This window comes from Tamandua tetradactyla, chromosome 18 (assembly GCF_023851605.1).
Source record: "Tamandua tetradactyla isolate mTamTet1 chromosome 18, mTamTet1.pri, whole genome shotgun sequence".
NCBI lineage: Eukaryota > Metazoa > Chordata > Mammalia > Pilosa > Myrmecophagidae > Tamandua > Tamandua tetradactyla.
The window spans coordinates 30,737,306-30,752,869 of record NC_135344.1 but is presented as its reverse complement, the minus strand read 5'-3'; positions in this window follow the sequence as shown (position 1 = coordinate 30,752,869).

The window sequence follows — 15,564 nt, the reverse complement described above, 5'->3', positions numbered from 1 at the left end:
AAGGTCTGGGATCAGGGTATGTCTGTGTTGCATCCTCTTTCTCCCTGTCCTTCTAGAGACAGGTGTGGTGTTTTGTCCATTTTATTTCCACTTCAATATTTCATCTGAGCCTTATACATGAAAGACTGAGTAAAGATGTCCTATTGATTAAAACAAGAGTGAATGAATGAGCAAAGAATGAATTTTTTTTAAGAGGAGGAGCATAGCCAGGCACAGGAGTGTGAGGAGAAAGCAGAACTGAAGGAGGGCTTTTCATTGTAGGATTCTGAAGGCCATCCACTGTATTTGAGTCTGCAGGGTAATGAGCCCAGGAAATCCAGGACTGGGTCTGCAGGAGATGCAAGAGGACCTGCCCTGGAGCCAATAGGCCAGGGTCTGCTCAGCAGTGAAATAGGCGGTTTGTGTGAATGTGACCCTTTGTCCAGGTATACAGCTTGTCCAGGTGTGTGGTAGTATCTGGACACCTACCGTTTTCACAGTGTCTCATTGCCCACAACAATCCTTGCTTTCAGCACTAGCCTTAGATCCAGATAAGAGGGGTACCTGTCCTGGGTCCTGTACTTTAGGTGGTCTCCCAAAATTATAAACACACAAAATATGTATTTTTTTAATTGAGAAAAAATTTACATAATATGAAATTAACCATTTTCAAGTGAACAATTTAGTAGCATATAGTACAGTCACAATTTTGTGCAACTTTTATCCAGTTCCAAATCTGGTAATCCTAAACACCCGCTCTCATGACTGTTCATACCTTGGGGTGAAAGTTCTTCACATCTGTTGCTCCATATCTTCAAAAGGTGACTGGGAAGGCATATTTGGAAGTTCGTTGGTTGTGACCACTCAGTGCCAGGGACAGATTCTGTTTTGTCATTCAGGAAGGATTTGAGTGGAGGTGTTTAGCTAAGAGAAAAAGGCAACTTAATTAACTTGTCAAATCCTTCCTTTTAGCATGAATGCAGTAAATTCTTGCATAATGAACTATCATCTCCCAGTTATGCCAAGTGTCCATTTTCTTCTTTTCATGTTCTAATTTGTAGTTCTAGCGGTTCTAATCTAATTCTCTAGATTAGCATGATATTTTCCACAGTTGCACATCATGGATAAGAAACATTTCACAATATTAAGCAATTCATATTATTTATGAAGTTTTTTCTGTAGGCTTAGATAAAATGTGAATGACACATGATACCAATTCTTTACATTACTCTATGGGTCTAGTTATTGCTCTAAGTGACAGTGAAAATTGTGATGTAAGTGATAGCATATTTTATTTTGAAATTGAAACATTTTTATAATACGTTCTGCCAAACGATGATGTATTCTTTGTGACCCAATACAACATTTAAATATGGTATATAAAATGCATTCATTTCTGAAACTAGGTATTGCCTTGAAATTGGCAATTTTAGTTATCAACTTCTAGGACAGGGCCAGCACTTGTGCTTCCTTAAACTTTGCACACTAGTTGCTTTCTCATCTCACCTTAGTCACAGCCTTGCTGTGGAATCAGACAGTAAATATTTCTGGTTTTTTTGACCCACAGGCCAAATCAAGTTAGCTACCTGTTTTTGTAAATAAAGACCCCTTGTATGAACAGCATTTATTTTTTTATTGTCCTGCATAGCCCATATTGGTCTCTGTGGTTTCTTCCCCACATCTTCTTTTTCTGAAACTGGGTTGAGAGAGATGCCATCATTTTGAGCATTGCCTGTTAACTGTTCCAGAGGGGAAAATAGCACTAGCTTTAGCAATTGAGCCCTCAGAGGGAGAAGGGACACATATTTCTGCTCACAACTCATTGGCTAGAATTAGTCACAGGTCTCCAGCCAACCACAAAGGGGCCTTAAGAGATTGACAAAGATTCAAAATACTTGGTATGGGATCCCAGAGGGAGGAGAAGATGAACATTATCTAGTGAGCTTAGGTAAGGCTTCACAGAGGAAGGGGCATTTGTTCTGGGCTTCCAAGCATGGGTGTGTTTCACAAATCTGCTTTGATATTAATACAGACAATAGAGCCTATTTAGTATGTTTCTTTCAATTAGAGTTAATATATATGTTTTCAATCTTTTTATTTTTAACCTATCCATGTTTTTATTCATTCTGAAAACTTCTCTTAACTGTGTTAGAAGACTTAAATTTAAGGTAATTATTGACATGGATGATAGAATATCTTGCTACTTGTGTTCTATTTGTTCTGTTTGTTTTTGTTGTTCCCTTTCTCTGTTTTCCTGCTTGCTTGTGAATTGATTATTTTTATTGTCCAATTTACCTCTAATATTAGGTTATCATTTATACCTATTTCTAATTTTTTAGTGTTTGCCCTATGGTTTATAACATACATTTAAAATTATTTGTAGTCTGCATTCAAATAAAGTTATACCAGAATGTGTATGGTATAGCAAGCATAAATTATTTTACTGCCAATTACTTTCTTAATTTTAGCTATTTTGTCATATATTTAATTTTTACGTGTGCTATGTATCCAAAGTATATTACTATTATATTTTTGTTCTAGATAGCCAATTATCTTTTATGGGGATTAAAAATAAGAACAACAAGAATTTTATAGTAACAATCTTTTGAACTATTTTCATTTTTTTTTAATGCAGACTGAAGTTTCTGGAGTTCAGGTCTTCTGGCAATGAATTGCCCAAATGTTTGCCTGAAAAAAGTTCATTCATTGTTGAAAGAGATGATTGTTGAGTACAAAATTCTTTCAGGACTTTAAAGAAGCTACTCCATTGTCTTATAACTTCGGTTGCATGGATTTTGACAAGAAGTCTGCCATTTTTCCAGTATTTGCTTCTTGTGTTTGTGTGTGTGTTTTCCAGTTGCCTACAAGGATTTATTTTTATCTTTAGTTTTCAGCAGTTTGAATATGAAATGTCTAGGTTTTTGTTTGTTTTGATTTTGATTTGGCTTGTGATTCTTTGAAATTCTGGAAAATGCTTAGCTATGAAACTTTCAAATATGTCTTCTTTCCCATTTTCTTTCCCTTCTTTTTTTGGAATTCTAATTATACGTATGTTAAAATGTTTGGTATTGTCCCTCAGTCCTAAGATACTCTATTCTGTTCCTCCTGCCCCCTCTTGGTTTTCCCTTTCTTTTCTAGTTGTGTAGCTTCTATGAACCTATCTTCAAGTTCACCAGTTCTTAGGTGTGTTGCATGTATTGATGAGCTTGTGGAAGACATTCTTTCATTTTTTAAATATTTTGTTGAGAAAAATCCATACACATACAGTCCAAACATATTGTATAATCAGTGGCCTGCAATATCATCATATAGTTGTATGTTCTTGACTATGATCATTTTTAGAACATTTATGTCACTCTGAAAAAAGAAATAAAAAGAAGGAAAAATAACTCGTACACCCATACCCCTTACTCGTCTCTCTCATTGACCTACAGTATTTCAATCTACCCCATATTTACCCTTTATCTCCCCCATTATGTATTTCTTTTTATCCTTATTATTTTTTTTTTTTACTTATTGTCCATACCATGATTAAAAGGAGCATCAGATATCATGTTTTCACAATACATAGTCACATTGTAAAAGCTATATTGTTATATAGTCTTCTTACAGAAACAAGGCTCCTGGAACACAGTCCAACAGTTTCAGTTATTTCCCTGTAGTCACTCCAATGCACCATAGACTGAAAATGGATATCTATATAATGCCTAAGAATAACATCCAGGATAACCACTCAACTCTATTTGAAATTTCTCAGCCACTGACACTTTATTTTGTCTCATTTCTCTCTTCTCCCTTTTGGTCAAGAAGGCTTTCTCAGTCCCATGCCGTGAGGTCCTGGCTCCTCCCTGAGAGTCAGGTCCCAGGTTGTCAGGGAGACTTACAGGGAGAGTCATGTCCCCTGTAGATAGGAGGGCAGTGAGTTCACCTGCCGAGTTGGTTTAGGGAGAGAGATGCAGAAGGCATTCTTTTTTTTTTTTCTTCTTCTTATTTTTTTTTATTAATTAAAAAAAAATTAACTAACACAACATTTAGAAATCATTCCATTCTACATATGCAATCAGTAATTCTTAATATCATCACATAGATGTATGATCATCATTTCTTAGTACATACGCATCGATTTAGAAAAAGAAATAAAATGATAATATAGAGAAAAAAATAAAAATAAAAAATGCAAAAATATATAAGAAAAAAAAACTATAGCTCAGATGCAGCTTCATTCAGTGTTTTAACATAATTACATTACAATTAGGTAGTATTGTGCTGTCCATTTTTTTTTTTTTTTTTTAGAAATCATACCATTCTACATATGCAATCAGTAATTCTTAACATCATCACATAGATGCATGATCATCGTTTCTTAGTACATTTGCATCGGTTTAGAAGAACTAGCAATATAACCGAAAAAGATATAGAATGTTAATATAAAGAAAAGAAATAAAAGTAATAATAGTAAGAACAAAACAAAACAAAAACCTATAGCTCGGATGCAGCTTCATTCAGTGTTTTAACATGATTACTTTACAATTAGGTATTATTGTGCTGTTCATTTTTGAGTTTTTGTATCTAGTCCTATTGCACAGTCTATATCCCATCAGCTCCAATTACCCATTATCTTACCCTGTTTCTAACTCCTGCTGAACTCTGTTACCAATGACATATTCCAAGTTTATTCTCGAGTGTCGATTCACATCATTGGGACCATACAGTATTTGTCTTTTAGTTTTTGGCTAGACTCACTCAGCATAATGTTCTCTAGGTCCATCCATGTTATTACATGCTTCATAAGTTTATCCTGCCTTAAAGCTGCATAATATTCCATCGTATGTATATACCACAGTTTAGCCACTCGTCTGTTGATGGACATTTTGGCTGTTTCCATCTCTTTGCAATTGTAAATAACGCTGCTATAAACATTGGTGTGCAAATGTCTGTTTGAGTTTTTGCCCTTAATTCCTTTGAGTAGATTCTCAGCAATGGTATTGCTGGGTCGTATGGCAATTCTATATTCAGCTTTTTGAGGAACCGCCAAACTGCCTTCCACAGTGGTTGCACCATTTGACATTCCCACCAACAGTGGATAAGTGTGCCTCTTTCACCGCATCCTCTCCAGCACTTGTCATTTTCTGTTTTGTTGATAATGGCCATTCTGGTGGGTGTGAGATGATATCTCATTGTGGTTTTCATTTGCATTTCTCTAATGGCCAGGGACATTGAGCATCTCTTCATGTGCCTTTTGGCCATTTGTATTTCCTCCTCTGAGAGGTGTCTATTCAAGTCTTTTTCCCATTTTGTAATTGGGTTGGCTGTCTTTTTGTTGTTGAGTTGAATAATCTCATTATAAATTCTGGATACTAGACCTTTATCTGATATGTCGTTTCCAAATATTGATTCCCATTGTGTAGGCTGTCTTTCTACTTTCTTGATGAAGTTCTTTGATGCACAAAAGTGTTTACTTTTGAGGAGTTCCCATTTATTTATTTCCTTCTTCAGTGCTCTTGCTTTAGGTTTAAGGTCCATAAAACTGCCTCCAATTGTAAGATTCATAAGATATCTCCCTACATTTTCCTCTAACTGTTTTATGGTCTTAGACCTAATGTTTAGATCTTTGATCCATTTTGAGTTAACTTTTGTGTAGGGTGTGAGATATGGGTCTTCTTTCATTCTTTTGCATATGGATATCCAGTTCTCTAGGCACCATTTATTGAAGAGACTGCTCTGTCCCAGGTGAGTTGGCTTGACTGCCTTATCAAAGATCAAATGTCCATAGATGAGAGGGTCTATATCTGAGCACTCTATTCGATTCCATTGGTCGATATATCTATCTTTATGCCAATACCATGCTGTTTTGACCACTGTGGCTTCATAATATGCCTTAAAGTCAGGCAGCGCGAGACCTCCAGCTTCGTTTTTTTTCCTCAAGATGTTTTTAGCAATTCGGGGCACCCTGCCCTTCCAGATAAATTTGCTTATTGGTTTTTCTATTTCTGAAAAATAAGTTGTTGGGATTTTGATTGGTATTGCATTGAATATGTAAATCAATTTAGGTAGGATTGACATCTTAACTATATTTAGTCTTCCAATCCATGAACACAGTATGCCCTTCCATCTATTTAGGTCTTCTGTGATTTCTTTTAACAGTTTTTTGTAGTTTTCTTTATATAGGTTTTTTGTCTCTTTAGTTAAATTTATTCCTAGGTATTTTATTCTTTTAGTTACAATTGTAAATGGGATTCGTTTCTTGATTTCCCCCTCTGCTTGTTCATTGCTAGTGTATAGAAATGCTACAGATTTTTGAATGTTGATCTTGTAACCTGCTACTTTGCTGTACTCATTTATTAGCTCTAGTAGTTTTGTTGTGGATTTTTCCGGGTTTTTGACGTATAGTATCATATCATCTGCAAACAGTGATAGTTTTACTTCTTCCTTTCCTATTTTGATGCCTTGTATTTCTTTTTCTTGTCTAATTGCTCTGGCTAGAATCTCCAACACAATGTTGAATAATAGTGGTGATAGTGGACATCCTTGTCTTGTTCTTGATCTTAGGGGGAAAGTTTTCAATTTTTCCCCATTGAGGATGATATTAGCTGTGGGTTTTTCATATATTCCCTCTATCATTTTAAGGAAGTTCCCTTGTATTCCTATCCTTTGAAGTGTTTTCAGCAGGAAGGGATGTTGAATCTTGTCAAATGCCTTCTCTGCATCAATTGAGATGATCATGTGATTTTTCTGCTTTGATTTGTTGATATGGTGTATTACATTAATTGATTTTCTTATGTTGAACCATCCTTGCATACCTGGGATGAATCCTACTTGGTCATGATGTATAATTCTTTTAATGTGTTGTTGGATACTATTTGCTAGAATTTTGTTGAGGATTTTTGCATCTATATTCATTAGAGAGATTGGCCTGTAGTTTTCTTTTTTTGTAATATCTTTGCCTGGTTTTGGTATGAGGGTGATGTTGGCTTCATAGAATGAATTAGGTAGTTTTTCCTCCGCTTCGATTATTTTGAAGAGTTTGAGGAGAGTTGGTACTAATTCTTTCTGGAATGTTTGATAGAATACAGATGTGAAGCCGTCTGGTCCTGGGCTTTTCTTTTTAGGAAGCTTTTGAATGACTGATTCAATTTCTTGTGATTGGTTTGTTGAGGTCATCTATGTCTTCTTGAGTCAAAGTTGGTTGTTCATGTCTTTCCAGGAACCCGTCCATTTCCTCTAAATTGTTGTATTTATTAGCGTAAAGTTGTTCATAGTATCCTGTTATTACCTCCTTTATTTCTGTGAGGTCAGTAGTTATGTCTCCTCTTCCATTTCTGATCTTATTTATTTGCATCCTCTCTCTTCTTCTTTTTGTCAATCTTGCTAAGGGCCCATCAATCTTATTGATTTTCTCATAGAACCAACTTCTGGCCTGATTGATTTTCTCTATTGTTTTCATGTTTTCAATTTCATTTATTTCTGCTCTAATCTTTGTTATTTCTTTCCTTTTGCTTGCTTTGGGATTAGTTTGCTGTTCTTTCTCCAGTTCTTCCAAATGGATAGTTAATTCCTGAATTTTTGCCTTTTCTTCTTTTCTGATATAGGCATTTAGGGCAATAAATTTCCCTCTTAGCACTGCCTTTGCTGCGTCCCATAAGTTTTGATATGTTGTGTTTTCATTTTCATTCGCCTCGAGGTATTTGCTAATTTCTCTAGCAATTTCTTCTTTGACCCACTCGTTGTTTAGGAGTGTGTTGTTGAGCCTCCATGTTTTTGTGAATTTTCTGGCACTCCGCCTATTATTGATTTCCAACTTCATTCCTTTATGATCCGAGAAAGTGTTGTGTATGATTTCAATCTTTTTAAATTTGTTAAGACTTGCTTTGTGACCCAGCATATGGTCTATCTTTGAGAATGATCCATGAGCACTTGAGAAAAAGTTGTATCCTGCTGTTGTGGGATATAATGTCCTATAAATGTCTGTTAAGTCTAGCTCATTTATAGTAATATTCAGATTCTCTATTTCTTTATTGATCCTCTGTCTAGATGTTCTGTCCATTGATGAGAGTGGTGAATTGAAGTCTCCAACTATTATGATTTATGAGTCTTTTTCCCTTTTCAGTGTTTGCAGTGTATTCCTCACGTATTTTGGGGCATTCTGGTTCGGTGCATAGATATTTATGATTGTTATGTCTTCTTGTTTAATTGTTCCTTTTATTAGTATATAGTGTCCTTCTTTGTCTCTTTTAACTGCTTTACATTTGAAGTCTAATTTGTTGGATATTAGTGTAGCCACTCCTGCTCTTTTCTGGTTGTTATTTGCATGAAATATCTTTTCCCAACCTTTCACTTTCAACCTATGTTTATCTTTGGGTCTAAGATGTGTTTCCTGTAGACAGCATATAGAAGGATCCTGTTTTTTAATCCATTCTGCCAGTCTATGTCTTTTGATTGGGGAATTCAAGAAGGCATTCTTAATCTCTGTTACACTGTTTTCATTTGACTCTCTATTATGGGTTTATTCTCTGGTAAAATTTCTCATTTATTCATGAATACCATCCACCTTTTCCATTAGAGCCTTTAACATATTGGCAATAGTTCTTTGAAATTCCATAGTTGATAGTTCTCAATCTTGGTCATTTATGACTTCAAGTCCTTATGTACTACTTTGGATAGAATCTCGTTTGTTGGAAGTTTTTCTCGATGTTCCTGATTAACCCTCAGCTTTAGGCCTTACCTGCCCTCTCTTCCCTCAGAGAAGACATCTCTCCATATTCCTGGCCTTCCTCCGGCAGTACAGTTTGCTGCTATTACTCTTTCCTTGCTAGCCTGGTGGTTGGGGACAGGAGTACTTCTTTGTTATCCTGGGGCAGCCTCAGTCTCAGTCCAGCCTTGCATCCCTAAGTCTCAAGAATAGGCCCTTCCCTAAGAACTCTACTTGTCTGAACCCAGATGGTTTCCTGCCTTTTCCCCATGCATATTTTCCCCCCTGCAGCTGAAAAGAGTCTTCACCTGTGTCCTGGGGACTACGCAATTAGGTGACTTTTCTCCAACGGTTTAAAGCGTTTGTTTCTTAGGGGAATAGGAGTCCAGTCAGGGTGAGTCTCCCTTTCCTACAGCAATGGCCACACTCCTCCTCAAAGCTCCCACCACTGAGGAAGGTTTCCACTGGTTTCTTGCTTTGTCTTCAGTCTTTCTCAAAGCACCCAATGGAGGTCTGTGGCAAAAAGCCTGCAAGTGACCAAGAGCTCACTTTGTGTTTATGGCTCCCAGGGTTTCTGTGCTCTCACACTATCCCACAGTCAGTATTTAGCAATTCATTAAAAGTTTTAGCCAAATTCTCTGCATTCACTTGCATGGTGGTGGTATCTTTCTTTGTGTTCTGCCACAGATAAGCCAGTTCCAGACGTTTTAGTATTCAGGCTAGTTCTTTGCCCTGCAACCTCAGCTCTCTGATGGACTCAAATAAATTTATGATTTTATAATCACATTGGTTCTTCCTTTTTGTTATGGGAACATTGCTGTTCTTAGCATTCTATATCCTTTGCAGAGGCCAGAAATTGCTTTTGTTTTTAGTAATGTCTATGATCTCTGAGAACTGTGTTCTGTTTTACACCCATTGGTGACATTGATTGAGAAGATCATTTTCTATGGCTTCATTGAAACATCTAGTTCATAACAAGAAACTGAGTTATAAGCATGCTTTCAATTTATATAAAATTACATTGCCAAATTATTCGTAAGTAATCACATTTGATTGAGCATTTTTATGTGGTTAAAAAAAAAAAACTTCTTGCATATATGAAGAGTTCGACCTGGGTACAGGCTCTGCTATGTTCTAGCTTTGTGATTTTTGAGCAAACCACTGGACCTCTTTGGTTCTCTAATTACTCTATCATCCACATAAAATGTGGATGGTAGGCTAGTGATTTCTGTAGTCCACAGTCTGCTCTCAGTGCAACAATGCCAGATTAATCTTTTTATCCACATAGCTATAGTAAAGGTATTATTATTCTCATTTAACAAAGAAATAACTCAAGAAGATGCCAATATTATGCACTTCAGCACTGAATTCTAAGTACAGCAGAGCACGGAGTTGTGGAGCTTGAGCTTATTCTTGAAGGAAGGCAAGATTAGACCAAAATAGGGAATAGGTTGTACATTTTCAGCATAGAGAATTCCGACCTGAAGAAGTTGTGATGTATCTGCCTTTTGGGGAAGGCCTAATAGAAACAATCTAAAATATGCTGTATAAGACACATACTACTGAATGTGTATTCAAATTATTGTAATAACTGTGTGTATGTGTAAAAGAGATGTGGGTATTAAAGACTTGTAGATGCAATTCTTCTAAGAACCAAAAGAGTTGGAATAAGATCAGAGGTCTTTCATTTTTAACACCAGTGTCTTTTTCACTAAATCATGCCGGCTGTGCGGTACCTGCCTCTGTGGAGCTTTTTGTTCCCAATACTAGGTTGTCTTAAACAATCAGGAAGTTTCTATGAGGTTGGAGTAAATGCTCTCTAAAGTTACTTGTATGGTAGGTTATGAAATTCAGCCCCAAAGGCAGCTCTCCTGTTAGGATCCACCTTTCAAGAATCCAGATCATCTCATTCCATTAGTTCTCAAGGAAATACGTGTGTGTGTGAGTGTGTATGTGTGTAAAGGCAAGAACCAGAGTGCTGGTGATGACTCTGACATGTAAATTCATTTACTTTTCTCTCAAAATATCCAAAATTTATTCATTCTTTAAATTTAATTCAAATTTTACCTTTTGCAAAAAAGCTTTTCATGATCATTTGTAGTATCATTTAGTAACTCCAATAATGCTTATGCATTGCTGAAGTGGTTTACTTTGATAAATTACTAGAAATTGATTCAGTTAAGGAATTTATTTCATATTTCTACCTTTTACATGCTCAGCAAATGAAAGATACTTAAAACACTGTCAGTAAATACTTGCTTTCTAGCTTATTTTTGCTGAAATTTAAAATCCATTAAAAAGTTCTGCATTCCAGGCATTTTTCTAGACACTAGGCATATAGCACTCACAGACATTGGTAAAGACCACCAGGTGCTGAAGTCACACAATAAACAAATAAGTGGAAACATTCTAATGGTGATATATACTGTGAACAAAAGCAAAGCAAGTGAGGAATTAGTGAATGTAGAGACGTGTGTCTTATACAAGGAAGACTTTTCTGAATAAGTGACATTTAAAGAGAGAGCTCATGAAAATGAGGGAGCAAGTCATGACGATTTCTAGAAGATTGTTCCTATGGTACTATTGGACAGTTGTGATATAATATATGATGATATTGCATTACACTGAGTTCATGAATATTAATGGTAGGAAAGAAAGGTTGAGGTGATTGTGCTATCTCTGTTTGCTCTTGATTAGGGATTTGAGATAATTCCTATTGAAGAAACCTACTTTACCTGTTTCTAGGAACATGACAATAGGATGGAGAACTTGTTTCTTATGTGGATTAACTTATTAATAGAACTCCCAGGGAGCAAGCCTTTTTCTTCTAAAGAATGGGGTCTTCTAAGAGGTAAATAGTTAGCTCCTACCACACTGAATTCGAATGGAAAAAGTGATAGAATGAGAGGAAAGGGCAGAGTCTAGGTTAGATTATGTAGGAGGTGGCCAGTGCCATGGTAGAAAGTATAGCAAAGAAACAACCTTAGCCCAAACCAAAACAAAATAGGAAGATAAAAAGAGTGGGACAAAGACAGTAGGCCCAAAGGGATGACAGCTAGTTCACCAGGAAAACAGGAGACAAGGCTTTAGGCCAAAGCAGTTGAAGAAGACTGATCACTAGAAAGGGACAAAATCATCAAAGGTATAATTGAAACCCGCTCACCAGTTCCCTGAGTGAGGAGGGATTTTGCCTAGTTTAACTGCAGACACAGTAAAACAAGCTACTTCAGTTCTGAGTGTTTTATTTAAGTTCATATTATATTTATTATCATTACATTAAATAAATTAGGAATCGCTTGTTTAGTAGTTAAGAGCTCTGACTCTGGAACTAGATGGCCCAGGTTCGAAGTGTTGGAAGTCTGGTACCACCACTCTCTAGTTCTGTGATCTTAATAAGTTGCTTCATTTCAGCTTTCCAATCTATAAAATGGGATCGTAATAGCACATATCGCCCACGGTTGTAAATTAATTAAAATAGCTGAAGCATTTAGATGATCTTGTCTGTTACTTGTATTGGTCCCTTATGATTATGTTATAGTTTAGCAAGCTTAGCATGATACCTAAGTTTGTATGGACCTTATTATCCTTTTTCACTAATTGATGTATAGGTAGTAAGGAAGTTAGCTTACTTGAATCTACTTGTATATAATGACCAGAGAGACAGGGGACTGAGGTAAAACATTTTATTTTATTTATTTATTTTTTTACTTAGGAGGGATGACTATAATTATAACATTAAAATTTCACCATCAATCATTAAAATATGTCAACAGTCACAAGCTGTCTGAAATTTGCAATAATAAAGGTGTTATTAAAAATAATATAAGATCTACCAGGACAAATAGTATATCTATCTTGATTGTTGTTATAGTTCAGTGTCAGGTTTAGTTATAGAGGTTCAATGAAGACCTGTTAAAAGAATGAATACATGTGTATTTTAACCAATTAACAGAAACTTCCATGGCCCCACTAATGTCAGAATAACTTTCAAAGCTAGTTTTCAAAATGTAAGGCAGGACCACTCACATTTAAATCAAGAAAAGCAGCAATGCCCAACTTCTAACACTAGGTTTGATAATTAATATTTTTTTTTACCACACTTGGATTGTTATAACTATGTGGATAGTTCTAAAAAATTAGATTTTACTTCAAAAAATAATAATTGGCCTGCTGATGGGTTTTTTTTTTTAAAAGAAATTTGGTTTGGCAAGTGAAGAACTTCTAAATAAGATCCCATGTAGCTAGAATTTAAATGTTTATTGTAGGAATGAGGGTGCAGACTTTGGAGCGGCTAATTTTAAGAGTTGAAGAGGAGCTCACCTCTTTGGATGTGCAATTTCTAGGACATTTTTTAAGAGGTCAGTTATGATATTATCACACCTTATGTTGCCTCTCCACCATCATGGACTTGATGGACACAACAGTGAAGAAAAAATGAGAAAAGATCTATTTAGAGTGAATCAGTGTGTCACTGGAAAGATCTGGAATCTCTGGGCCCTTAAAGGAATATTTGTGAATGTTACCAAGTTGAACTTTTTTCAGTCAGTACAGTATTATATTATTGTGAAAAGGAAAGATGATTAAGTCCCTGTGGACCAGATTTTGACATAGGACTAGAGAGTTGATATGCCCCTCAGATAAGACAGTGAAAGTAGTATTGCTAGCCTTGTCAGATAAAAGCAAAGGGTTTCTGGTGGTTTCTAGCAACAGGTTTTGAGAAAAAGTTCTTGTCAGATCAATAGCTGAATACCAGGTCCCAGAAGATGTGTTGATTTGCACAAGTATAGATCTCACATCTGGAAGAGCAGCTGCAATTGAGATCACCAACTGGTTAAGTTTATGATAATCCACTGTCCTCCTTTCAGATCCATCTGGTTTCTGAATAGGTCAAATAGGACAGTTGAATGGTGATGTGGTAGAAATCACCACTGTTGTGTCCATCAAGTCCATGATGGTGACACTAAATTTCTGTAATCCCTCTAGGAATATGATCTTGCTTTTGGTTTACTATTTTGGTAGGTAGAAGCAGTTCTGTTGGCTTCCACTTAGACTTGCCTCACTCCACAAGTCAGGGAATCAATGTGGTGATTCTGCTAGTGACTGAGTATGTTGTTTCAATTATGCATTCAGATAATGGAGGAATAATTACAGAATGTGTTTGGGGAGCCATCAGCCCACTGTGAGATGAACTTGAGCTAAAATTCATTTATTTTCTGATCTCCATTTATTATCTGAGCCCCTACACTGACTGGTGGACCACAGTGATATTTTGGGTCTCCTGAAATTAATGTCAGCTCAGAGTCAGTATTGAATAATTCTCCAAATATCTGATCATTTCCTTTTCCTCAATGCACAGTCACTCTGGTAAAAACTCCTAGGTCCCTTTAGGGAAGGCTGGGAGGAAGCTTAACAGTAAAAGTTTTAGGCAGTGTAGCAGGGTCCTTCACCTAGGTGAACTGGCTCTCCCTTCATTCAGGGTTTCTGGGTCTGTGAACTATCTCAAGGTGTGTGAGGATTGATTGATTGAGGGACTGTTTTTAACTCAAATTAGATTTTTGTTTACTTGAACTAGCACTCTTCTGCTTATACAGATCAATTAAGAATTTAGTAGACTGCTCATCTGTTTTATTTCTTTGTACTCCATGATCTACTAGCCAATGCCATAGGTGTTTGCAAGTCAGACTATTCTCTTTGACTCTGCTGTCCATTATGTTAGCCACACCCACCTTGTCTTTGGTATTAAGTACTGTCACTTGGCTCTTTTCAACCTGGAATCTGATCACCTCTGTTATGTTTAAGGATCCAAATTCTGTGGCAGCAGTTCCTGTGGCAATATTTGTCCCCCAGAGAACAGCATCCATCGGGCTCTTCAGGGATGATGGAGCTGCTCTCACACATTTATTTCTCTCAGTTCTGGGGAAAGGTGTATCTTCTCAACCTTCCTGGGTGTGTGTGTGTTCTTATACGATAATCCATTTGACATTCCAATCCCTCTAAGCCTTTTAATTCTCTCATCTACATTATACCAGATAGTTCTGACATTTCAACTTCTGGAAATGTAGGCCATGCTTCAGCCAACCACCTAGTTGAAACTGTTAGAGCCCTTTCTAACCCCTTGGGCACATTTTGCATCCATGATCTCTGCTTAGTGGGCCCATGCCAATAAATTAAGCCTGACACAACTTTACATTCTTTCTACCATTATCCCACACTCTCACTATCCATCTCAACACCTATTCCCCTGATCTCTGTCTATGTAAATTGGAAACTCATCTAGTTCTTTTGGAAAATAGTGCACCTCCTTATGGGCCTCACTTTTTACCTTACCTTTTGGGGCCTGTTGTGACTTCACTGTAGATATAGGTCTATTATCAATTCAAGCCATGGACTATCAGTATCAGCTTGATCATTGCAGAGTCAATTAGAAGGTTTTAATCTAATCAGACCAGAAAATCAATTCCCAGAACCTCAGAACCAAGTCATAAATCTCATGCTTAATATTCTGTTTCTTGAGAACTGCTCTTGGTACCAAAGTCTATATTAGTCAGGGTTATGCAGAGAAATAGAACTGAAGTGATATGTATAATATTAAGAGATTTCTTTATAGAAATTGGCTTATGTGTCTGTGGAGATGAATTCCATAGGGCAGGCCTCAAATTGAGAACTCCAATGAATTCCCCAGGAGAAGCTGGCTGGCTTTAAGTGAAGATAGAAATTCTTTCTGATTGCTGAAATCATCAATTCTCCCTTTAAGGCCTTCAACTGATTTAATGAGACTTCTCTCATTACTGAAGGCAGTTTCATTTGTTAACTGTAGGTGGAATCAGTCAGAGACTCAATCAACTGACTAATGATTTAAATTTATAAAATACCCTCATAGTAGCAGTCAGTGCAGC